This window comes from Phascolarctos cinereus, unplaced genomic scaffold (genome assembly GCF_003287225.1).
Source record: "Phascolarctos cinereus isolate Bilbo 61053 unplaced genomic scaffold, phaCin_HiC Scaffold_4;HRSCAF=312, whole genome shotgun sequence".
NCBI lineage: Eukaryota > Metazoa > Chordata > Mammalia > Diprotodontia > Phascolarctidae > Phascolarctos > Phascolarctos cinereus.
In genome coordinates this window covers 241,856,071-241,883,481 of record NW_027555847.1, presented here as the reverse complement: position 1 = coordinate 241,883,481, position 27,411 = coordinate 241,856,071, and positions in this window count along the sequence as shown.

Below are 27,411 nucleotides of genomic sequence, written 5' to 3'. Positions count from 1 at the left end.
ATCTTAAATTTTTGATAGAGTGGAGAGGAAAGCAGAAATAATCTGATATGCCACCCAGATTTGGGGAGAGTAGATTTCAAAGAATTACAAAGAAAGATAGCTAGAATTCCATGAACTAACTTTCAATAAGGTAAATCAATTCCAGGGAATAGGAGGATCTCAAAGAACAAAGTATTAATACTCTAAGGAAATCACTTCCAACAATGAGGAAAAGAATAGCTATCTGAAAGACTATTGAATGTGCATGAAACTCACAAAGCAACTTAAGATTTTTAAAAGACAGATGCAGAAGATGGCAACAAAGGCACGTAATAGAGAATGAAAGAATGATAAAGTCTGGGGTGGTCTTGAAAGAATACTGTGAGAATGCTGAAGGTAAAAATGAAATGAGGCTAGTGAGAAATCTAATGATCATGAAAAGTAATTTTTAAAGCTATACTGTGAAAAGAAAGTTCTAAGAAGACTTATGAGCATGGCTTTAATTGGATCAGTACAAAAATATGCATTTACATACATTTTCTTATTTGAAACTCAAAATAACTTTGTGAAGCAAGTATTTCTTTTTTCTTTTTGCCTGGATTTGTGATTTCATTGGCATGGAGAATTCCAAGTGAGTAATTTTCTCTGCTGATATCAGTACTCTCTCTACAATTTGTAGTCTTAGAGAGTTGCCCGAGGCACTGAGAAGTCTGATAACTCGCCTGTGGTGATATAATCAGTATGTTTCAGAGGGCAAGACTTAACGCGTCTTCCAGAGTATCCTCCATGCCAGTTGTGTCAAACTTGAATAGAAATGAAGGCCACTAAACCACATATAAGGATACCTGCAGCCTACATATTGGCTCAGAAAACTATATACTAATATTATCTGTGTTTTATTGTATTTGTATTTATTTAAAGTATTTCCCAATTATATTTTAACCTGACAGACCATATTGGGTAGTGTGTGCACTGCATGTGGCCTGTGTGCTGCAAGTCTGCCACCTTTGCTCTATATCATTACAGGTCTTTATTACTAGTATTATACAGTTACTGTTACTTATTACTACTAATTACTTGTGACTATTATGAAGGTGAGGAAGCAACTCCAAACTCATGCAGCAAGAAAATATTAGAGGCAAGATTTAAACTCAGGTCCCTCTTACCTCTAAGTCCAGGAGCTTTTTCTATTGCACTGTAATTACATCCTGGGAAATAGGATAGTTGGTCTAGATATGTTACAAAGCAAAGCTTTTTGGTGAAACTAGAATATCTCATTGAGGGCATTGGTAATTATTCACCTCATAGGCAAGGTAGAGAGTTAGCTAGTGGTGAAACACTCTGGGAGGGACAACAAGAAACATGATACAGTGTAGCATGGGTGAATTGTCCCATAGGGGTCATCCTTGGAGCATGCATAGATAATCTCATTTTGCTTTCTGTTGACAATGAGAGAACATTGGGATCAGATTCAGGTCACATATGACTTACGAGCTTACTCTGAATTATCAAAGACAAAATCATCTGTTTCACATTTATAGCCCTTCATAACCTAGCCCGCCCCATCTTTCCAATCTTCTTGTATACTTTATACTTCCCCACATACTGTACTCTGGCCTCCCTGCAGTTCCTTGCTCAAGATACTCCATCTCTGACACCAGGCATTTTCATTGCTTGACCCCATGTCCAGCATACTTTCCTTGCTCATCTCTGCATCTTGGAATTCCCTGACTTCTTTTATGTCCCAGCTTAAATCCCACCTTCTACAGGAAGCCTTTCCCAATCTCTTAATTCTAGTATCTTTTAGTTGATTTTTCCTATTTATCCTATATGTACCTTGTTGAACACAGATACTTGCATGTTGTTTCTTTCATTAGATTTGGGCTCTTCAGAGGCAGGGAATATCTTGTGCCTTTCATTATACCCTCAGCATTTATTCTTAGCACAGTACCTGGCACACATTATGTGCACTTAATAAATGTTTATTGGCTGGCTTTGGCTGACTGACTGAAAAGTCCCCAAGTTGACTGCTGAACTAGAAATGCTAGTAACTTCAAAGGATATACAAAAACAAATGACTGGGTTCTTCTAGGTTTTTTTTTTTTTCCTGGCTACTCAGTTCTTTTCTTGGTTCTCTTTTCTCTGGCAAAATGAATGACCTTTGGATTGAAAGTGACAGAAGAAAAATGGGAGTTGATATCCAAGATAAATAAGGAAGTAGCAAGAAAAGACCAAACTGCATTTGATAGATTATTGTGGTCTGACTCAAATGAACTACATTTTCTCTTACTGAAAGACCTGGTGGTTATGTTTGCTGAGTCATTCTGAAGGATCTTTGAACGGCTAATGAGAATAGGAAAGGTAAGGTAACAAAGGACTGGAGAAGGGCAAATGTCCCATTATTTTAAAAAAAGAATCTGTAAGCTATTGGTTACCTTTAATTTTAATTCATAGAAAAATTCTAGAACATATTATTAGAGAGATGATTCATGATTGACTCAATGATCACAGAGAAGCAGCATATCATGACAGATTAACTTTATTTTCTAGGCTTTTTTAGCCTGGTAAATCAAGGGAATTCTAAGATTTAAGTTCTCTGGATTTTAGAAGTCTTTCATGAAATTCTTGGAAAGATATGGATCAAATAATAATGCATTTAGAAAGATTCAGAACTGGTTACGCCATTGTACCCAAAGAGGTTTCAATAATAGTTCCACATCAACTTAGAAAGAAGTTTCCAATATGGTGCCACACTCATTTGTGTTTGGCCCTGAGCTGTTTATCAATGACTTGAACAAAGACATAGATGACAAATATCAAATTGGAAGATATCACATAGCTTGGAGGATAGCTAATGCTAATGGATAACATCAATATGGTGCTTCAAAGTTTTTAAATTGCTTCACATATGCTAACTCATTTGATCCTCACTATGAGGTAAGTGCTATTATTACCCCCTTTTTACAGTTGAGGAAACTGAGGCATACAGGAGGTAAGTGACATGCACAACTAGTAAGTGTTTGAGGAGTAATTTTAACTCAGAAATTTCTAATGCTATACCCCACACTCTATTCACTGCACCACCTAGCTGCCAAGATAGCTGGCACGCTGGATGTGAGGATCAAGATCCAAAAATATCTTGTTGGAATAGAACATCAAACTGAGTTTAATAAAGTGAAATTTAATGGGGATAAATATAAAGTCTTAGACTTGTTCTAAAATTTTGCCTTAGTAAAGTACAGGATGGTTGTGTGTTTATTTTTAGATAATAGTTTGAAAAAAAAATCTAAGGATTTTAGTCAGTGGTGTGCTAATAAATGTTTAACCATTGCTCCAAGTTTAATCTGTATTATTAACATTTTTCATTATCACTTAAGTCTTAAGTCCACATAGTAAAACGCAGACACAGACACAGACATACAAACATCCACACACACACAAATTCAAGGCTTTATCAATAACATTTGTTGATTTCTGAAGCACAAATGTTCATGTTTAAAATTTAACAATCAGCTCTCACCAGGCAGTTCAAACTGGCTGTAGCGCACAACTCATTTTAGTGGATTCTAAGTTCAATGTGATTCAATAATGTGATAGGGATGCGACCTGGGATTTCATCAGTATGGGGACTTCTGGGTGAGGAAACTTATGGAGCCAAAAAAGCTAATGTAATCTTTCGTTGCATTGAATGATGCTTGGCTTCAAGGACTAAAGAGATGATAGAGTAGTGGACAAGGGAACAGGGTAGAAGAAGTGGTCATCGCATAAATATGAAATGGGTATGGGGGGAGGTGATTTAATCCTATTCAAATAAAGCCAAGGTAAGACCAAGTGAATCACAGCATTCCATATAGGATGACTTAAAAAAGCATTCAGAAACTTAAGTCTTAGATAGATTTACAATCTGCTTGGAAGGTGACAGTAATTCTTATCAAGATATGTTTGGCAATTCTGCTAATTAGACATTTCACATTCCACCTCTACTTTAGCCACTGTCAAATTAAATAAACAACTTTTATTATTTTTTTTTTCTGATGGCCTCTCATTGATGCTGTCTCTTTCTTTGTAACCAATCCCTTTCTACTGCTATGTAGGCACTCTCTCCTCATGTTGGTTGATAAGCTGGGCTGGGTGACTTTGAGAGATTACCATTCAACTTGTGATGTTATTGTTATCTCTCCAATTTATAAATTCTTTAAGGATAGGAGTAAGTCTCAGACTTATTTTGATCTTTGATGGTGCATAAAATAGTGTCACATGTATAACAGGCACTTCATAGCTTTTGATTGAGAGTCTAAAGATTGTATCAGCATGTAGAAGTCAGTGTTCACAAGTTAATGGGCTCCTGCTAATTGCTTATACTCAGAGAACCTAGAACTCCAATCCACTGAGATTGGAGAGCAATGAGAAATTTCATATTTTTCCATCACCCCAGAAAAGGCTGCTGAAATTTCTGATGCTTCTCACAAAGTCTTGAATTTAACCAGGTAATTCCTAATAATGTGAAGTCTCAGAGGTCCTGAGACATAAAGGTGATACTGAGAGCTTTGAACTAATGCTCGAGGCTTTTAATATCTTGTACCTCTGGACACCTTTGCCAAAAGGGAGGGGGACCAAGCGCTCATGTACAGACTTGAGAACCTCTGTGGAATGCTTATCCAAGCACAATACCATTTTTGTACTTCCCCTGGATGCTGTTGATATGAGTTATTTCTATAAAGGAGAGGTTTTCATCAGAGTTACATGGCCAGGATGGGGAGGTGTCAATATAAGAAAAAAAAAAACATTTCACTAACCTCCAACTGAAATTTAGCAGTTACTTCAATTGTTTAAAAATATTAATGTGAGAAGGGTTCAACAGACTGCCAGTGATGTTTATGACAAAAAAAGTTAAGAACTCTGTTATAGAGAAAAGTAAAGCCTGGATATAAATTATTTTGTTTGAAAGTAAACCTTTTGTGCACGTCAATTTCTTTCTTGGACCCTCTAGGAATCCTTCTTTGCTTATTAAGCTTCCAAGCATAAATGGAAAAATGGCTTTTAGAGGAACTGAGCTTAGAGCTTTATTTCTTCTTGACCTGAGAATCTAAACAGTTTAAAAGTTCCATATATTTTTTTGCTTTACTTTTAAGCTTATATTGAATGGCTTGTAAGAAATCTTTCAGTTGCAAATGAACTTAGACTTATTCTCACTATGAACAAAAACTCTCAGATCTTCTGTTTGATGTCTTTACAACGCAGAACTGAAACCTTTCTTTTTGCTAAAAAAAATAATAAAGTGTCATAGGGCCATCTGATTCAAGAACTGGTGAATGGAAGGAAGTTGTGATAGGAGAAAGCTATGACCTCTGTTTGGCATTTCAAAGTTATATGTATTTTAAGGATCCTGAAGGTAGTAACAGAAAGAGTTGCTGAGCTTATTTGTTCTAAGGTCAAAATTCATATGGACAGAAAAGTTGACAAGATTCTGCCTTATAACTGTTTGGAATCTGTTAAGTAGTTATTTCAGGGTTGCAATAAAGGTCAGGGATGGGCTCCACATAAATAAAAATTTGTGCGAGTGCTAATCAGATCAAAACAATTCATTCTTGTTGTGTCTGGTAATTGGAAGAGTAATTTATAATGACAGTATTCTCAAATCTCTTCCTACTTTAGATAATAGTGAATAGAATGCTGGAATTGGAGGCAGGAAGAGCTACCTTCATTCAAATGCTTCAGACACTTCCTTGCTGTATAACTAGGTAAGTCACTTAGTCTGTCAGTCTCAGGTTCTTCATCTATATATGAGGATAAAAGTAGCCCCTACTTCACAGGATTGTTGTAAAGATAAAATGAGATAATATTTTTATGAGATAATATTTATAAAACATTTTGTGAACCTTAAATATTGCATAAATCAATTTGTTACTGCTGCTGCTACTACTACTACTACTTATGCTAACTACTACTACTACTGCTACTACTACTACTACTACTACTACTACTACTAGTACTACTAGTACTACTACTACTACTACTACTACTGTTTGGTGTCAAAATTTGTTAATTTAAAAGTACCCATCTCTTTTTTACTGCTACTCAATAAGTCTGTTTCACTCACAAAATGTTGTTAATCTCATTGGATATTTATCCAAACATAGAAACAATGGATTTAATCATATACCCGTGGATTATGTGAGAGGAATGATTGAGGACCCACATCTAGAATGCTCCCACTCTTCACTTCTAGCTCCCTTTTGCTTTTCCTGGCTTCCTTCAGAAATCAGTTCAAATTGCACCTTCTGCAGACAACTTTTCCCAGTCCCCCTGGTTACTAGTGTCTTCCACCCAAGATTAACTTTCACCTGATTTGTATGTATCTTGTATGTTTGTCTTCACTATCAGAATGTATCCCTCTTCAGGCCAGGGATTATTTTTGACTTTTTTGTGCATATTTGTGCTGTTCCTGACACAGTGTAAGCAATGATTTAATGTTTGTTGACCATCTGATACTCACAAACCATGGGTTTGATGGCATTGAACTGAATTATTAAAATATATTCCCTTAAGAAAATGATTCAGTTTCACGTTAATAGATATATTCAAGCAGAGCTCAATTATGCCACTGTGAATTTCAAAATAGGCACTATGTAGATGCTCATCCTCTGTGTTCTATGATCATCATGCCTGGAGGCTTTGACACTAGTGTCATTTGAACACAAACACATCTGTATGCCAGTCACTGCACTTTCTTTTGTCAGGAGGTACTAAGCACATCATGTGGTTGTCATGGCAGTGTGGGAAACTTTTTCTGGAAATCTAGTCATGAGCATATAGATGTCATCTCAAACTTAACTGAATGCAAAATTATAAAGGATGGAATTAATGAGGTACTGTAGTTTTCCCTAGATGGAGATAAAGCAGTCATTGGAGAACTGGATATTGATTGCATGGCTTCACTGAATGTTAATGCATAGAATGGCAAAATTTCAATTTCAGATTCTTATCTAAGAATTAGGATTAGTTTCCAGTTCATATGCTCTTTAATAAAGGATGCTCTATAATAAAATTCACTAATTAACACATTTTTAAATCACTTGAGAAATTATGCATTAACACCCAGGGAGTATTTTTATGACATACTTCTTTACAGTATGACTTTTAGCAATCATATTCCAGGAGACATTTCATTTGGATTGTTTGATGCTTACTTTCAGATTTCCATGGAGTAAATGAATTTGGGGGTATAATTCCTCACAAGGCATAGAGAAACCAATTTAATTTCAGGGCCACCAATAACACATTAGGCTGAATGCTCCTGTATGTTTGGGAACAAAAAGACTTCCTGAATCTCATCTTTACTTAGGGGTGGCCTTAGGGCCAACCATGTTGAGCATACCTTTGTATCTCCATGGAAACTAATTATTTTCTTTCTTCATTTCTAGAAGAGTCAGGAACACTATCGTGTTCCCATGGAGACTGAAAAGCCTACATTTATCCTCCTCCATGAATAATATCCAAAAAATTAGTCTTCTCATGTCTTGATAAAAGGAGACCAGGATTTTTCAACCTTTATGTGAAAAAAATTCTTGAAACATAGTTAGAGATAAGGCATCAAACATGGATGAATGTGCTTGAAAAATTTCATTATCAATATGTCTCCTTCTTTAAAAGAAGCAAATAAATTGCAATGGTTCCATTGGATTCCAAGGTGAACTTTCTCTGACTTAAAAATAAAATAGGCTAACCCTCCCCCACCAATATCAATAGAGTAGATGTTGTTAATTATGGAGAAACTATGGAGGAAGTGACCATGTGAAAAGAACAAGGATCATTAATTAGAATAGAGGTGGTTGTTAAATCTTTCTTGAATTAGTCATAGAAAGTTTCTCCAGGTAGCAAAGAATTCAACAGATTACCTGTGGGTAGACAAGGCTGCATGTAGTTCTTTTATTTCATCTCTTATGGCATAATATTAAACCTCAGCTTTAGCCCTGATCTTTAAGGCTTCAAATGCCTAAGAGCTGACAAGGCATTTGTTTGATAATTTCTCACAAAAAGAATTCATACACATACCCTTATTCCCCTGAAATTTCAAATAGAAAGGAAAAAAAAAGATCTCGGTATAGGAACAATGAATGCTTTCATGATACCTTTCATTGAAAATTAACTATGTGACTTGCAGATGATCAGAAAATTATTTTAGAAAAGGTCCTTTGCCTAGACCTATGAGGATTACTGTATCTAACAGTATAAGACCTCAACACCATGTCACTGTCACTTTAGATTGCACAGTTTCTAATGGCTCCAAGAAAAACACAAAAGAAGTCATCCTTCCTCCTGACTTTTATCTTATAATGCAAAAGGCTTTTGCTAACAAAAATTCAATGTTAATTGATTTATTTAATAATTATATAATTTTATATATTATATACAACATATGTAATATATAATATTATATAATAATAATAATAATTAATTCAAATGAAATGAAGGAATATTTACAAAAAAAGCAAAATACCCAGATTAGAAGAACAAGAAGTAGACAATTCAAATAAATCAGTCTTGGAAAAAAATTGGATAAGCCATAAAAGAACTCCAAAAGAAAAGTGGATTTACAAATTAATTATGTTAACTATTTAAAGAACAATTAATTCCAATATAACATAAACTCTTTGCAAAAATAAGCAAAGAAGGGATACTACAAATTCTATCTATGATACAACTATGGTTATAATACATAAACCAGGGAGAAAAGAAAGAGAGAAATAAAAATTATAGGATAATAACTTTATTGACTGCAAATGAAATTGAGTAAAATATTAGTTTTTTTAAAAAATTATTTAATATTTTATTTTTCCCAGTTACATGTAGAAACAATTTTTAACTTTCACTTTTAAAATTTTGATTTTCAAATTCTCTGTCTTCCTCCCTCCTCCCCCCACATTGAGAAGGCAAGCAGATTGATATAGTTTATACATGTGTAGTCATGCAAAACATTTCCATAATAGTCATGTTGTGAAAGAAAACATAGACAAAAAAAACCTCAAGAAAAATAAAGAAAGGAAAAAAAAAGTATGCTTCAATCTGTATTCAGACACCATCAATTCTTTCTCTGGCAATGGATACTACTTTTCATCATAAGTCTTTCAGAGTTGTCTTGGATACTGCTGAGAATAGCTAAGATATTCACAGCTGATCATCTTACAACATTGCTGTTACTTTGTACATAGTGCATTTCACTTTGCATCAGCTCATGTAAGTTTTTCTAGGTTTTTCAATCACATATGACTGTTTGTTCAGCCATTCCCCAATTGATGGACATCCTCTCTATTTCCAATTTTTTGCCCCTAGAAAAGAACTGCTATAAATATTTCTGTACATGTAGATCCTTTTCCTTTTTTTAAATCTCTTTTGGGATACATACCTAGTAGTGGTATTGCTAACTCCAAGGGTATACATGCTTTTATAGCCCTTTGGCATAGCTCCATATTGTTCTACAGAATGGTTGAGTCAATTCTCAACTCCACCAACAGTGCATTAATGTCTAACCTTTCCCACATCCCCTTCAAATTTGTTGTTTTCCTTTGCTGTCCTATTAGCCAATCTAATAGGTATAAGGTAGTACCTCAGAATTGTTTTAATTTGCATTTCTCCAAACAATAGTGAGTTAGAGCACTTTTCCATATGGCCATAAAAAGCTTTGATTGCTTCAACTGAAAACTGTTCACATCTTTAGCTCATTCATCAACTGGGGAATGGCTCTTACTTTTATAAATTTTATTGTTTTTGATATGTTCAAGAAGTGAGGCCTTCATTAGAAAAATTTGCTTCAAAATGTTTTTCGCAGTTACTATTGCTAACTGTATTTCCCTCCATTCCATGCCATCCCGTCTATTCTATTCTCTCTCCTTTCACTCTTTCCCTTCTCAAGTGTTTTGCTTCTGGCAATAGTCTCCCCAATCTGCCCCCCTTTCTTTCACTCACCCTTCTATTACCCCCTTCCCTCCTACTTTCCTGTAGGCTAAGATAGATTGCTATACCCAATTAAATGTGTATGTTATTCTCTCTTTGAGCCAATTCCGATGAGAGTAAAGTTCACACGCTCTTCCTGACTTCCCCCCTTCCGCTCCACTGTAAAATCTTTTTCTTGCCTCTTTTATGTGAAATGATTTATCCCATTCTACCTCTCCCTTTCCCTTTCTCCCACTACATTCCTCTTGCACCCCCTAATTTTATTTTTTAGATACTATCCCCTCATATTAAACTCACACTTGTGCCGTCTGTCTACATATGCTCCTTCTAACTGCCCCAATAATGAGAAAGTTCTAATCTTCCTGTGTAGGAATGGAAACTGTTTAACCTTATTAGGTTCCTTATGATTTGCCTTTCCTGTTTACCTTTTAATGCTTCTCTTGATTCTTGTATTTGAAAGTCAATTTTCTGTTCAGCTCTGGTCTTTTCATCAAGAATGCTTGAAAGCCCTCTATTTCATTGAATATCCATTCCCCCTGCCTCCAATATGTATATTCAGTTTTGCTGGGTTTTAATCCTTACTCCTTTGCCCTCTGGAATGTCCTATTTGAAGCCCTCTGTTTCTTTAATGTAAAAGCTGTTAAATCTTGTGTTATCCTGACTGTGGCTTCACTATACTTGAATTGTTTCATTCTCACCACTTACAGTATTTTCTCCTTCATTTGGGAGGTCTGCGAGTTGGCTATAATATTCTTGGGAGTTTTTGTTTTGGGATCTCTTTCAGGAGGTGATTGGTAGATTCTTTCACTTCCTATTATACCCTTTGGTTCTAGAATATCAGGACAGTTTTCCTTGATAATTTCTTGAAAGTTGATGTCTAGGGTCATTTTTTGATCATGGCTTTCAGGTAGTTCAATAATTTTTAAATTCTCTCTCCTGGATCTATTTTCAAGGTCAGTTTTTTTTTTTTGGCAATGAGATATTTCATACTGCCTTCTATTTTTTCATTATTTTTGTTTTGTTTTTTTTATTTCTTGATTTTTTTAGTGTTTTGTTTGTTCCCAGTTACATATGAAAACAATTTTTAACATTCGTTTGTAAGGCTTTGAGTTACAAATTGTCTCCCTTTCACCCTCCCCCTTACATTGAGAAGGCAAACAATTCAATATAGTTTATACATGTGTAGTCATATGAAACACTTCCATAATAGTCATGTTGTGAAAGAAAACAGACAAAAAAGAAAAAAGTTCAAGAAAAATAAAGTTTAAAAAAAAGCAGGGTTCAATCTGCATTTGGACACCAACAGGTTTTTTTTGTTTTTGTTTTTGTTTTTGGTCTTGGGAATGCATAGCATTTTCATCATAAGTCCTAAGTCCTTCAGAGTTGCCTTGGATTGTTGCATTGGTGAGAATAGCTGTCTTTCATATCTGATCATCCTTTTAATATTGCTGTTACTTTGTATGCATACATTTCACTTCGTGTAAGCTCATATAAGCCTTTCCAGATTTCTCTGAGAGCATCCTGCTCATCATTTCCTATAGTACAGTAGTATGCCATCATAATCACATACCCCAATTTATTCAGCCACTCCTCAATTGATGAACATCCCCTCAATTTCTAATTCTTTGCCCCCAGAAAAGAGCTGCTATAAATATTTTTTGTACATATGGGTCTTTTTTCTTTCCTTTTTATCCTTCTTTGGATACAGACCTAGTAGTGGTATTGGTAAATCAAAAGGTATGCATTATTTTATAGCCCTTTGGGATAGTTCCAAATTGCCCTGTATCATATCCCGAGACCTCTGATCCTTTAATGTATAAGCTGCTAAATCTTGTGTTATCCTGATTGTGGTTCCACAATATTTGAATTGTTTCTTCCTGGCTACTTGAATATTTTCTCCTTGACCTGGAAACTCTCGAATTTGGCTATAATATTCCTTGGAGTTTTCTTTTTAAGATCTCTTTTAGGAGGTGATCAGTGGATTCTTTCAATTTCTATTTTACCCTCTGATTCTAGAATATCAGGGCAGTTTTCCTTGAAAATATTTTGAAAGATGATGTCTAGGCTCTTTTTTACTGTAGCTCTCGGAAAGTCCAATAATTTTTCAATTATTTCTCCTGAATCTATTTTCTGTATCAGTTATTTTTCCAATGAGATATTTCACTTAGTCTTCTAGTTTTTCATTCATTTCTTTTTTACTGTTTCTTGATTTCTCATAAAGTCATTAGCTTCCATTTCTTTAGTGAGCTTTTGGACTTCATTTTTCATTTGGCCAGTTCTGATTTTTAAGCATTCTTCTCCTCATTTGCTTTTTGGACTTCTTTTACCATTTAGATTAGTCTGTTTTGTAAGGTGTTATTCTCTCCAGTATATTTTTTTGTTTCTCCTTTACCAAGCTATTGACTCATTTTTCATTATTTTCCTGCATCACTCTCATTTCTATTCCTAATTTTTCCTCTACTTTTCTTACTAGATTTTCAAAATCGTTTTTGAGCTCTTCTGTGGTCTGAGACCAATTCATATTTTTCTTGGAGTCTTTGGATGTAGGAGCTTTGACTTTGTTGTCTTCTTCTGAGTGTGTATATGTGCTTTGATCTTCTTTGTCACCAAAGATTCTACAGCCTGAATTTTTTTTCTGCTGTTTACTCATATTCCCAAACAATTGCTTAACTTTTTAACTCTTTGTTAAGGTAGGGCTCTGCTTCCAGTGTGGAGGATGCAATGTCCCAAGCTTCAGGGGTTTTGTGCAGCTATTTTCAGAGATATTCACAGATACTTCTAGAGTCCTATAAGCTTTCAGTTCTTCCAAGGTGGTGTGATCTAAGGAAACATGTTTACTCCTCTCCTGGCTTGTACTCTGGTCTGTGATGACCATAAGCACTCTTTTCTGTCCTGGAACTGTGAGGAGTGTTCTCTCTTCACTATGGCCACAAACTCTGCTGTGCTAGGGCTCCTCCTCATCTTGTGACTGCCACCCAGGTCTCCCACTCAGATACAAATTTGGCAAAGCAATAGAGTCCGGATCCAGTGCTAGTGAAAATACCTCTATAATCTCCTTTGTTCCAGTTGCTGCATCCTGTTACCATATGTGAGCGGAGAGCTCTGGAAACTGCTGCCACTGCTGCCACTGCTGATTCAGTCACTCCCAAGGTCTTCTTCGGGGTTGCTGGGGCCAGGACTATGCTGATGCAGCCTGTGCTAAGCATGCTCCACTCTTACCCAGGGACGACAAACCTTTCCTGTTGACCTTTAATTTATCTTTGGCATCTGTAGGCTGAGAGGTCTGGAAACATCCATTGCTGCCAGTGATTCAGTCACCTCAAAGTCTGCTCCAGGTTTGCTGGGGCCTGATCTGTGTTGCTATGGCTTGAGCTGGACTGTGCTCCTTTCTAACCCTGGTGCAACAGACCTTTCTTGCTGACCTTCTAAGTTGTCTTGGACTGGAAAATTATTTCCCTCTATCTTTTTGTGGGTTTTGATGCTCTAAAATTTGTTATTATTTACAGGGATATGGAAGGGTTTGGGGAAAGAGCTCAAGACAGTCCTTACTTTTACTCTGCCATCTTGGCTCCACCTTCTGAGTAAGTTATTAGCAAAAAGGTTATAACAATCTATTTAAAAGATTCTGCATGATGACCAGGTTGAATCAATACAAGGTAGACAAGGTTGGTTATTAGCAAACTATATTAGCAAACCTATAAATATAATATGTTATATTAATAACAAAAATCACATGATTTTGCATATAGATCGAGAAACAGCTTTTAAGAAAATACAATACCCATTTCTGTTTAAAAGAATAAAAAAGCGTATGAACAAAACTCTCCTAAATATGGCAAATAATAGCTACCTAAAACCTGTAGCCATCACTATATGTAGTGGAGGGATAGAAAGCAAAGAAAACAACTAGAGCCATTTCCAAAAAGATTAGAAGTAAATGAAGATGTTTGTTCTTGCCCTATTATTTGATAGAGTTCTGGAAACAAGGCAGCCAGGTGGCACAGTGGTTAAACTGCTGGGCCTGAAGTCAGGAAGACTGATTTTTCTGTGTTCAAATCTGGCCTCAGAAACTTATAGCTGTGTGACCTTGGGCAAGTCAGAGAAGAAGCCATCAGAGTCAAAGAGAGAAAGATCCTGGGGGGTTTGGATTTGGGAGATTGGAACAGCATGACATGTATATTTACTTTTGAGAAGCAAAAAGAGGACTGAACAGTGGAAAAGGGATAAAATGGACATTGACTCCACAGACATTTTGGAGCAGAAGAATCAGTCTGAAGGAAATGCCAAGAAGTCAACTCTTTCCCCAGCTTTTCCTCATGATTTTTGTATATCCACAATCACTGTAAACCAATATGCTTCATTGCTCAGATCTTTCTAGTAAATTGCATTTTGCTTAATCTACATGAGGTTGGGAATTAATTATAGATAGAAAAAAATTAAAATTAGGCAGAGAGGCCAACTTCTTCTTAAATGTTAGGAATTTTCCTAACTGGAAATCCACATGACTGTAACTAAACTCAGAAATTGCAATCTAAATTGAACTCCTTAAGGCCTTAGGGGCTTTTACATTGCCCCCTAGGCTTAAAATGAGCAAATTATTATAATGAGATATTTTCACATATTGTTTTATAAACCTGACCATATCATCTTCTGAGATAAAGATTCATTATTCAACAACTATTGGTTTAGACTAGTAGTTTATACTATATATTCCAATGAGCAGCAAATAAATTAATGACCTCTCTCTATCTTCACAAATAGAAGAGCAAGGAAGAAGGGACCTTTCACAATTATAGAGGGAGGAAGAGTTCTTGACTGAGTATGTGTTAGAGAAGATAAAAGAGATAAAATGTATAATTTTTGCTGAGCAAAATTAAAAAGCTTTTACTGTAGCTTTTGTCTCATAGAATCCTAATAACCAAGATATAAGTATGAGGCAGACAACATAATGTAGTGGATAGGGAACTGGCTTCAGAGACCATAAGAGCAACGTTTAAGTTGTACTCCTGACACATCCCAATCGTGTCATCTTTGGCAAGCCACTTAACATCTCAGAATTCTTGGCAAATCTTAGAACAATAAACAGTTAGTAAATATTTGTTGACTTGACTTAGTACCTTTTCTTCCACTGTATAGAAAGATTTGCAGTTTCATATAAGATCTTCATTTTCTCTGTTCTTACTTTTAAAGGAAACATTCATGTTTCTTGGTGTTTGTCAAGCTCAAACTGAAGAAGTATTAACATGAAAAGATCTCTGCCTTTTTATCAGCTGTACATGGTACCTTGACAAAAACTGATCATGTATGAGGGAAAAAAAATCTAGAAATAAATGGAGAAAATCAGAAATATTGAATGTACCTTTTAAGGACCATAATATAATACAGTACATTCAATAAAGTGCCATGGAACCAGATTAAAATTAATTGGAAACTAAATAATCTAATCTTAAAGAATGGGTCAAAAAATAAGCATTTACCAACTGCTAAATAATCAAAGGATGTGAGCAAGAAGTTTTCAGAAGAAGAAATAAAAGCTGTCAATAGTCACATGAAAAAATGTTCTAAATCACTGTTGATTAGAGATACCACCTCATACCTATCAGATTGGTTAACATGATAGAAAAGGAAAATGACAAATATTGAAAGGAATGTGGAAAAACTGGGACACTCATGCAATAGTGGTGGAGTTGTGAACTGGTCCAACCATTCTGTTTTTTTAAAATTTTATTAATTTATTTTGATTTATCAACAATCACTTCCATATGCTTTTGAGTTTAAAATTTTTCTCCCCCTTCCTCCCCACCACCCTCCTCAAGATGGTGTACAATCTGATATAGGCTATACATTTACATTCCTATTAAACATATTTTCACATTAGTGAAGTTGTAAGTAAAAATTAAAAGCAATAGGAGGAACCATCAGAAAGAGGAAACAAAACTCAACAGAAGAGAAACAGAATGGTCCAACCATTCTGGAGAACAATTTGAAACTATGCTTAAAGGCTTCTAAAATTGCACACATCCTTGACCCAGAAATACCACTAATAGGTCTGTTTCTCAAAGAGAACAAAGAGGACAAAAGACATCTATGTAAAAAAATATCATAGTGGCTGATCTTGTGGTGGCAAAAAAATCAGAAATTGAGGGGATACCCATCAATTGGTGAATTGCTGACCAAATGAAATGTGATTATGATGGAATTTTATTGTGCTATAAAAAATGATGAGCAGGATGGTTTCAGAATAACCTGGGAAGTCTAATGAATTCATGAAAAGTGAAGTGAGTAGAACAAGGAGAACATTACACAGAGTGACAGCAATATTATAACCATGATCAATTGTGAAAGACAGCTATTCTGATCAAGAAAATGATCCAGGACAATTCCAAATGATGAAAAATGCTATCCACTTTCACAGAGAGAGAAAGAGAGAAAGAGAGAGAGAGAGAGGGAGAGCTGATGAATTCTGAATACAGATTAAAGCTTATTTTTTTCACTTTTTTTCTCTTTTGGGGGATGAGTTTTACAATATGAATAATATAAAAATATATTTTGCATGACTCCACATGTATAATAAATATCATATTGCTTGTCTTCTCAAGGGATGGGGAGGCTTGGAAAGGTGGGAGATCATTTAAAATTCAAAATTTTAAAAAATGAATGTTTAAAAATATAATTAGGAAACATTTAACAAAATAAATAAAATATATTAAAAAACAAGAAAAAACAAAAGATTAAAATATTTATAAAATTGTCTTGGTTCTGTCATGTAAAAGGGAAGTTTAGAAACATCTTTTGGTATTATTTCACATACATTATAGAGCACATATAAGAAGATCAAGGAAATGAGTCAACAGTATCTGAACATATGTGCAACTTCCCTGTATTCTCCACTTCAATCAACCTTATGAAATTTCCCAAAGACGAATGTAATTACACAGAATTCAAGTGAATATACTCATGTACCTATATATAATCACTATGTGTTATAGTAATTTTATATACTCGGTTAGTATTAAACTTTAATCTGAAGAGCTGCCTCATGTGTAAAACAAATCAAAATATATACCTACCATTCCATTTTGAATAGCTCATTTCCTTCTGGAATTATAGAGGGGAGAGAGGATGTGTGTGTTGTGTGTGTGTGTGTGTGTGTGTGTGTGTGTGTGTGTGAGAGTGTGAGAGAGAGAGAAAACAAATCACTACATTTATTTCTCACGTTAGACAGCTGTGAACTGTCTGAATATAGTCAGATTGCTATGATTTATTAATGAATTTGGGGACCATGATGCTACCCTGTTAATGATATGAGTAAATTGTGTTTGAGCTCAATGAATGTTTCATTTAATGAAGTGATTGCAACAAGCGTTAAACTGAATATTATATATAGCACAATCAGAGCATATGGTGTAATTAAAGCATATGTGTTATTACAGCCAATTCATCTCAGTAACATTTCAAAAATAAGATTATTATTCTTTGAATATCATTAAAGGATAAAAGTTTATCTGTGACCTTGAATGGTACCTGCACCAAACGCCACAGAGAAACATCAAAGTTTCCAGAAGATTTTATGCTTTGTTGAATAATAAAAAGCAAAGAATCACAGTTCAGAAGTTTCATACTGCTGCCCTGAACTACATTTGGCTGCCAGTAAATCTGCCAGTTTAAAAGAATTAGTGTTTGTGGTACCAAAATTATTTTGGAGAAAGCGGAATTTGTCATTTTTTAATGCTATATTAACTCTTTAATTAAAATTAAATTTACCATGTTTCTCAAAGACCATTTAAAAATGTAATCTCTCTTGATTACTTTCTTCTTTACAAGTGGTCATTTTATTGAATTATTTATTTCTACCAAGGAAAATGCTGATTTGCTTCATTTCAGTGCTTAAGGAAAGATCCCAGGGTGGATTTTTAGGGCAACACTAGAATGGGCTAAACATTTTCTCTTATTTCCTGGAAGTTTTTAGTAATTTTCCTTACAAGATAATGCACGTTCTTGCTTTAAAAAAATTTTAACTCTCTTGGAATATTTGCAAAAAAGTTAATGTGATAAGTAGATCTCATTAGATAAGCTACAGCAGTACTTATTTAAGTCTCCTTAATGAAATACATTATAAAGGAATAGTCTGGTAAAGGAATTGTAGAACATTTTGTGATGTATACAAAGCTCTGCAAATCTGGCATGGGGATTGAAAATCTCACTACAAGTGCAAGTGATTTTGTTCTCAGTAAATGGATGAAGACCTCAGTGTCTGATTAATAAAGTTTACCATGGATTTCTCTTCACTAAATCAATTCATCCAGCCAGTCCCTTTGATTCAAGTTGCTGTTTATGAAACATTAGAATAGCAGTACAGAATTAGGCTATAAAACCACTTACCTTGCTAACTTAGGGCCTTTTGAATTTTCATCTGTTTGACTTCAAAAGGCTTAATATAAACAGTGCACTTTGACTGAACCTAATGCAGACCTTGGAATATTGACAGAGTGTACATTAGTTAAGCACTGTTTTTTTAAAAAAATAATACATTGCTGCAATTTTTTTGGAAATGTTTTGTATTTTTATTTTTTTATTCAATACTATAAAATAATAAGGGCACCCTCATTGATCATAATTGCTGACTTATGGTTTTGGACAGGAAGGTGACAGAAAAGACAAACTGCTTTCTTGAAAAGTTATTTTTTTTTTGTATCTTTTCTTGTATCTTCTCTCATCCAATTGTAATACATAGATGCAGAATTAGAAATGGGAAATAGAAAGATAGGGATGAATTTAAGGGACAACAATCTCAGGCTTGTCAGTGAGGAAATCATTTAACTACCAGTGAGGAAATAATTTAACTACATGCAAATGATTTTGCAGTATCAATGAAACAGCTCCCATAGGACAAAACTTCCATTTCTCTCATTAGATAGAAAATTTTTACCCTTATAGTAAAACTAACTATACTTGTTCCATTTCCTCTAAACCTTAGTTAAAACCAAAATAGGGGGAAGAGGCTAGATCTGGGTGAGAAAATTCTTAACTACTTCAGGTTAGCACCTTCTCTGTAACTTAGAGTCTTAGGGAGTTACTTTGTGCACTGAAAGACTTGCCCAGAGTCACATTAACAAGTACATATCAGAGCTAGAACCCAAATTCAAGTCTTCCTGGCTTTGAGAGTGGTTCTTTATCTATTACACCATACTACCTTTGAAAACAAGAGTAACAAGCACATATTTCCCTCTCAATTTTTTAATTCCACAAACATTTAGTGAGTACCTACTATCAGACACTTTGATGTTAAGAATACAAAGATTTTTAAAAAATGATGTCGTTTCTGTCTTCAACAAGATAAGAGGGTAGGTAATATGCAAAAAAATAAGAATAATGCTAAATGGCAATGGAATAAAAGGAGACAGCTAAATGCAGTACTTTGGACAAATCTCAAGGCTCACTTTAGGTAAGGAATAGGATCATAAATTTAGAAATAGAAAAACCATAGGAAAACAAAGCAAAACAAAACAAAAAAGAAAAACCATAGTGATCAGACCTTAGTCTAACTTGCTCATTATACAGAAAAGAAAACTAAGACTCAGAAAATTTAAGTGACTTACCTAACATCATAAAGGTACTAAATGGCAAAGTCAGGATTTGAATATGCCACTGACTCAAAATTGAGTTCTTGTCTACTATATCATGTTGCTTCAAGCAATAGAGGAAAGAAACCTTATACCTCTTCTTTAAGCACACTTCCATATACCTTTTAGCATCACTACCTTCACTCCCACCAATTCTTACTGTCCTTATCCAGACCTAAACTCTATTTGTCTGCCCTTCATGTGGTCCTGGAGAGGACATCATAATAACAGCTTTCTTACACCTCATTGAAATAATCAGTTAAGAAGTTAAGTTAAATTTATCATGATCATGTTGCCCATTTCACAGTAAGGAGCAGTAATGGATTATTAATCAGAAAAAAAAAAGAAGCTTTGCTTATGTGTCAGTGAACTAATGGATCATACTTCTTACTAGGGATTAATGTCTTATTTTTTTATGGAAGATTAATTCTACAAACTTCAGCAGCTCATTAATGGAAATTTTATGGAATAGGGGTTCATCCTACCTTGCTTATATGTAAAATTAGATTTTCCATGAAACATTTTAAAAATAAGCATTAAAGTACCTGAAAAAATGTTTCATGGAAAAGTTAATTTTTTAAAAAAGTGGCTATTTCCAGAATCTACTGCCATTAGGCATTAGAAAAATAAATTATTGACATTGTTTAAACTGACAAATTGTTCAAAACCACTTATAAATATTTCTCATAAGATTACAGAATTCATAGAATCACACACTTGGAAAGGACTTTGTATTTCATCAAGGCTAATTGTCTAATTTTAAAAATGAGGAATATGAGAATCAAAGTTAAAGGGACTGAACAATGTCAAAGAACTAATTACAGCAGTCAAAGGAATAAACAGAGTACCTTGATATGTTACCTTGCCTCTAACTTGACCTTTCAAAAAAAAATCATTCACTCATCTATTTCCCATTCATTTTTATACATTCCCTCAAGTGCTTTAAAACTAGCCAACTTCCTGACAAGTGAAATGAATTTTATCATAACTTTATAGTCCCTCTTGCCTAAAGGATTTCTGAAGAGTAAATTATGCACTTAGAAAAACTCATTAATTTTTAATCCATTGGATTTCTATCTTGTGTACTAAAGCATACCTAATCAAGTACTGGCAACCTTTGGGGTGGACATGTTATTTTGAGACAAGTCTTGAGACAAGGAGACTTAAGATCAGTACTATATTAAGAGTGAACAATATTATATTAATCACAGACAAAGGCCCATATCACTATCACCTAGATCTTTATTATCAACATTTTAGCATAGAGAGGATAATTTTAGAGGCTACTGAGGTGGTTAATCTTTCCTATACATTTCCTTCCATTTAGAAGGTAATGATTTCTGAATGAATGTGTATATAATAAGTTTGTTAGCATATCATATAAGTGAAAATCTAACTTGCACAGAAAACACAAATGTATGTGTATACTGAATGCCCTTCATTTGACTCTGGTCTCTTTTTGTACATTAGTTCCTTTTTTCTTTTCTTTTATTTAATTTATTTTTATTTAATTATATTTAATTATTTAATTATATTTATGTATTTATAATTTATGTATAATATATAAAATTATTTAATTGTATTTAATTATTTTATTTAATTTTATTGATTGTACTTTATTTCTTCTTCCACATTCTGTGCTCCAACCAAACTTCAGCTAAGGCTTGAAGAGCTCAAAGAAAGAAGGAAAGAATCCATATTAAACAAATTAATAGCATCTCTTTTTTATTATAGGAAAGAAGTGGAAAATGAGGAGTAGCCCACAAATTGGCAAAAGAAATGGCCACATAAATTAAATAACATTAATGCAGTTATGAATTATTGAGGGAAATGACAAAATAGGCAGTGTCAGAGGAACCTGGGAAGACACAGAAAATGACGAAGAGTGAAATTAGCTGAACCAGGAGAACAACTTATGCAATAACATTATAGCTGTCGATAAATAAATTGGGATATCTTTCTTTGTATGTGTGTATATATGTATACATATATAAATGTGTATCTATATAAATATATATAATAATATGTGATATAATAATGAATATATATCATATAAATGTGTATATATACACCTATACATATACACACATATATGTGAAAGATTAATGATGAATTTCAATTCTAAAGGACTGATTTGAAATGTGCTTCCCATCTATTGAGAGATGAACATAATGTAAGACGTATATTTTTGGACAAAGTCCAAGTAACACTTTGTTTTCTTTTACTAGACATATTTGTTTCAAGGATTTCCCTTCCCTTCCCTTCCTTTCCCTCCCTCCCCTCCCCTCCCCTCCCCTTTCTTCTCCTCTTCTCTCCTCTCCTCTCCCCAGAGACCATGGCATGCTAGGCCCTTCTGTCCTTCACTGTCTCTCAAAGTTTGCCCAAGTTCATGTTCATTGTTTCTGTGATACTATCTATCCATCTCATACTTTGCTATCACCTTTTCCTTCCACCCTCAATCTTTCCCAACATCAAGGTCTTTTCCAACAAGTCCCATCTACTCATGTAGCAAACTTATTTAAGTTTCAGCTTCAGCATTTGACCATCCAATGAATAGCCTGAATCAATTTCTTTAAGTATGGATGAATTTAAACTTCTTGATGTCCAAGGGACTCTCAAAAGTCTTCTCCAGGACCACAATTTGAAAGCATTGATTCTGTGATACTCAACTTTCCGTATAGTCCAACTCTCACACCCATTAATTGCCACTGGAAAAACCATAACTTTGACTGCCAACAAGGTGATGTCTCTGCTTTGAATATGCTTTCCAGATTTGCCATCTCTTTCCTTCCAAGGAGCAAGTATCTTCAAATTTCATTGCAGCAATCACCCTCTGTAGTGGTCTTTGAGCCCAAGAACATAAAATCTGACACTGCTTCCCTTTCTTCTCCCTTGATTTGCCAGGAAATGACAGGACCAGTTGCCAAGATCTTGGTTTATTTGATGTTAAGCTTCAAGCCAGTCTTTATACCTTCCTCTTTTACCCTCATTAATTTTTAATTCCTCTTCATTTTCTGCCATGAAATGCAGATCAGATATGATTCCATTTGTTAGCTCCCCTCTCCCCCATCAGTTTGTGTGTTTGTGTTTATTTTGTATATAGCTTATATTTATTTCTCTGCTTATATGGTATGTATCAACCCTCTTCTCCATAGAATGTGAAATCTTAAAGGGCAGAGGGAGTATCACTTTGGTATCTTTTTCATGCACCAGCTATCACAGTGTCTGACACATATGAGGAAGTTGATAAATGCTTGTTGATTGATTGTTGATTGAACTAAGACATTTATTGTTGGATGTGTCATAGCGGTAAATATTCTGTGACAATGGGAGAAAGAATGCTGAATTGCTATTGCTTTTTTTTCATTCTTATAGGCCTTGTGATAAGTCTTCAAACCACTACATAGCCCCACTTCTACAGAAGTCTATCTAATGACCTAGATTATGGGTATTTTTAAACATTAGTACGCTTTTAATTTTTTTCTTTCCTTCCTTTAAGCTCACTTTTTATTTCCTGGCCAGATTTGAACTCAGGAAGAGGAGTCTTCCTAACAGCAGGCTGGGTACTAAATCCACTGTTCCACCCAGCTGCCCCCAAACACACTCGACATAATTTCTAGAAGAGAGCACTAGGAACTGAAAAGATCAGAATAGTTTGTTTGTGTTTATGTATAAGGTACACACACGTATAAACATATCTGTGTATGTAAAAATGTGTATATGTACACAAATGTGTATATATAGGCATGTCTGTATAGGCACATATTGTGTGTGTATGCATATATAGTGGTACATAGATCTTACAAAGACAGTTGAGAAGGGGTAGCCAGACAAGTAAAAGGTGAATCAGGGACGAGTAGTACTGAAAGCTATGTGTAAATTAAGAAAGGAGAAGCAGTTGGCAAGGGAGAAACTGATAAACAGTGTCAATGCCACACAGAGATTAAGAAAGACAGTCCTAAGTCTGTCCAAGAGTATTTACTTGGCAATTAAGCAATCCAAAGCCTAAATCCAAATGTCAAATCATGTTATAACAATGAGGTTAACATTCATTAAGTTTTTTGTTCAGCGATTCATGTATTGAGGTTACTCTGTTATGATAGTTAATTTCAAGCCTTAGCATCCCCTGAGATCCTCCTGGTCTTACCTTTGTGAGGTGGGCCAAAAAAGAAACCTGACAGAGTTCCAGAAACGGCACTTATTACATGAACAAAAAAATGTGAGGAAGAGATGTTCAAGATGACAACCTGTGCATGGGAGGAATTGGAGAACTATGGGAAAATAGAACAAGACTAGAGTCCCAAACTCATATTCAGAGTGAGAAAGCCTGCCTGGTGCATCCTCTAGAAGGCATTAAATCTCAGCTCCTGGTCAATTAAATTCATACGTTCACCAAATGCCAGGAAGTTGAAAGTGTTTCTTCCCAAGAATGATGTAGGCACTGGAAAGCCATAGTTGCTTTGTTGTATTTGTATGTGTATATGTACTGTTGTGTTCTTGGTAAGTGGAGCTTTATTGTCTCTTTTTCTTATTGGCTCCTTATTTTACTTGAAGTTTATTTTTGCTTTAACTTCATTTTTCATTTTCACCTTACCTCTTTTCATTCAATTCCTAATTCTACTGATTTGAAACACTGATAAGAGAAGACTAAGCACCTTAGTAAAATATACTTTTAGCAATAAATGAGATCTTTTCTATTTCTTGAGATAACAATGACCAAAAAATCCTTGGAGTGTTAGAGAAAAGATAGCTGACACTCTGTTAATGAAGCGTTATTGTGTCTTTGTTTTTCTGCATTACAGTAGCTAGTGAGAAGGCAAAACTTCATGATTAAGGGAGGAACACAAAACTGAACTGAACCAAATAGATCATACCTGAAAATAATTGTTACATATTCTGCAGCTTGCCTGTCCAGTCATACACCCATGAGGCCCACTCTCTCATTTTCATATCAGAGACCTTTAAAAAACAAGGATAGACACAATATGTCTGGGATCATATTTACATGAAATGTAGATACATGTAATGTAATCTAGAATGAAGGGACTATCATTTTTGACTTGGTATCCACAGCACTTTAAATTGTACCTGAAACTTAATAATTACCTAATAAATGCTTGAAAATTGCCTGACTGATAGACAACTTCAACCTGCTCCAGAAATCGTAAATATAGAGAGTGGAGGTGCCAAGTTAACCAATTGGGCACCACCATGAGCCATCTGTTGCCCCTAAAGAGACTCTTTTGGAATTCCTGGGAAGGGCAATATTGACAAATTCTTAATTAATCACTTTTATTTTAGCTTTCAGTTTTAAATGTTTAAATCCATTTTGAAAGCCAAATGAAGGGTGAATTGATCCTTGAGTGTTACATGGATAAATTTGAATCTGTATTCTTCCCACCTAAGGCACTTAACTTCACCATGAGCAACAGAAACATATCGACATTCTTTTGTTCCTTTTGATAAATGCTACACTATCAAAGAATGAAGAAATATCAAAGCAATAATAATTATTTATAAAAGTACCTTATGATAGCAAACAATTAAAAATGCAGAGGCCAGTACTTAATCAGCATTTAAATGTTTCTTCTGCTAAAGACTGTCTAATGCCTCATTGCATCATGGAAGGGACATGGGTCTTGAAGGCTATTTGGACCAAATATGAGCTTAGACAAACTAGAAAGGTTTTGAGTGTACGTTAAGTAGCCGATGAACTCTTACTCTTACACTAGGAATACATGGATGCTTTTAGAAGAATGTAAGATGCTTAATGGCAGAGATTAAAGGAAAATAAAAACTATGAAGTCAAGACCCTCTTAGGAGTTATTTGTGTAGCAAGTACACTCTGTTGTCACTCTCCCAGAGCCAGGCTATCTACATCTGCCCCTTAGGATTCTAGGTTAGTTTGAGGGGTTTTGGAGTATCTTGTTTCTGATACAACTGCCTTGGATGCCCCCATTTACTATGGGAGCATTAGTTCCCAGGACTACTGTCTCAGCTCCATTTAATTACCTATTACCAATGAGCTTTTTAAAAGATGTATTTATTTTTCAGAAAAAGCATAACAAAAGTATAACCACTTCCTCCCCAACACCTTTGGGACACACTTCATTATTCTACCTCAGTCTCTGGGAGAGTGAGTTCAATCTTAACTCAGCTTCTACATAACATGTGTCCAACCAAGTTCATGTCCAGATGTGGCATAACTGCCAGATGAGCCCTTTTCTCAGATACTGCTAGGCTAGATCTTGAAGGTCATTCATGAAAGTTGCTCTTTGTTCTTTGATGCATCCATTCTAGGTTCCTTGAAAAGCTGGCAGGGCCTCAGGCTCCCATACTCTCAGAGGCTCACTCTCGTGACCTTTTGAAACACATAAAGTCAGAATTTCCATATTAATCTTCATCTAAAATGGAAAAGAATATACTTTGGCAAAACACAGGCAGAGAACAAAGGCTCATTTTCATGGGACCATATGGCCTCCAAGGGAGAAGGTCTAAGGCCTGTCCTCTTAATAGGTTGTCTCATACCAGATGTCATCATCAAATGAATTAGAGATCCACCAAGACTGAGCAGCCAAAGAGCCAAGGTTTGCCTTTTTGAAGGCATTCCCAGTTCTAGTTCTGCGACTACAGCCAATCAAAGACGCTTCTCCTAATCATGTGGTTAGTGCACTGGAACTAAGTTATCTATGTTATAAGATATCTATGTACCCTCAGTTTTCTCCAAGGCACTTCCATTTTATGCCTTCACAGGTGTTCTAAAACTCCATATCCTCTTCCACAAATAGAGTAGTGTTATAGCTTTTTTATGCACCTATCAGGAGAATGCTACATTTGTGTAAAGTAGGCTTACATATGTTAATATATATGATGTTAAAAGATATATAAGAGAGGAGGGATTAGGATTCTGACTTCCTCCCTCTCCAACTCTGGAATGTGGTTCTTAACAGTCTTTTCCAGCTACTCCCACTTTCCTTTTAATCGTCATAATTTTCTTTCTAGTCATTGTTTCATCTCCATCCTTTGAAAAGCATCTCCTAGACCATGCAAGGAGTAGAGCAATAGGGGAAGTCCATGTGGCCTGCTGTCATAGCTCACCTACCATATCAGACAAGAACTACTGGTGAGCTCAACCAAGTTCATTATGCTTCTGCCCCTCTCTATAAAATACAAATGAGTGATCATTCATTTAGCTCCAGAGGTCCCAGAAGAGAAAATCCCAGAAATTGCCAACAAGAAGGTCTATTCCCTATTTCATTTTGTCTCTGCATTATTCCAGTCACTGCCTCTCTTTCTCACATCCCATTCTCGTAATGAAACATACAAATCAGAAATGGCTATGACCACACTTTCGTTATATGACCACTTTCAATACTAATTGAACAGAAACATAAATACATTTTAAAGATCAGGTAAGTTTTGCACTAAACATATGTTGTCTCTGGAAGGAAGAGGGCAGAGGAAGGATGGGCAAATAAAACAATCCATCTGTTCTACTGAGTCAGCAGCCAGTCTGCTTAGCTCCTCTCCTATCTGTCTCAGGTTGTTCTTGTCACATCAGGTGGAGGTGGTGGCTCCTCGGTGTCTGCTCCAGTCTTTATCAAAAAAAAAAAAAATCACACAAAAGGTGCCAGTCATCCTTGGACTCAGGCACATTTCACTTTTCAAGGCCAGAGGAAAGGAACATTGGCTCTTTGAATCGTAATCCTTCATTAGACAGTGGAACAAAAAGAATTCAAGATTTCTATCCTGTTTACAAGGCTTCTTCTCAGTTGTCCTAAATACTTTGGTAGTGGGTATCCTTAACACCTGATACAGTGATACACAGATACAGATGTATTTTTTGGATGTGTGA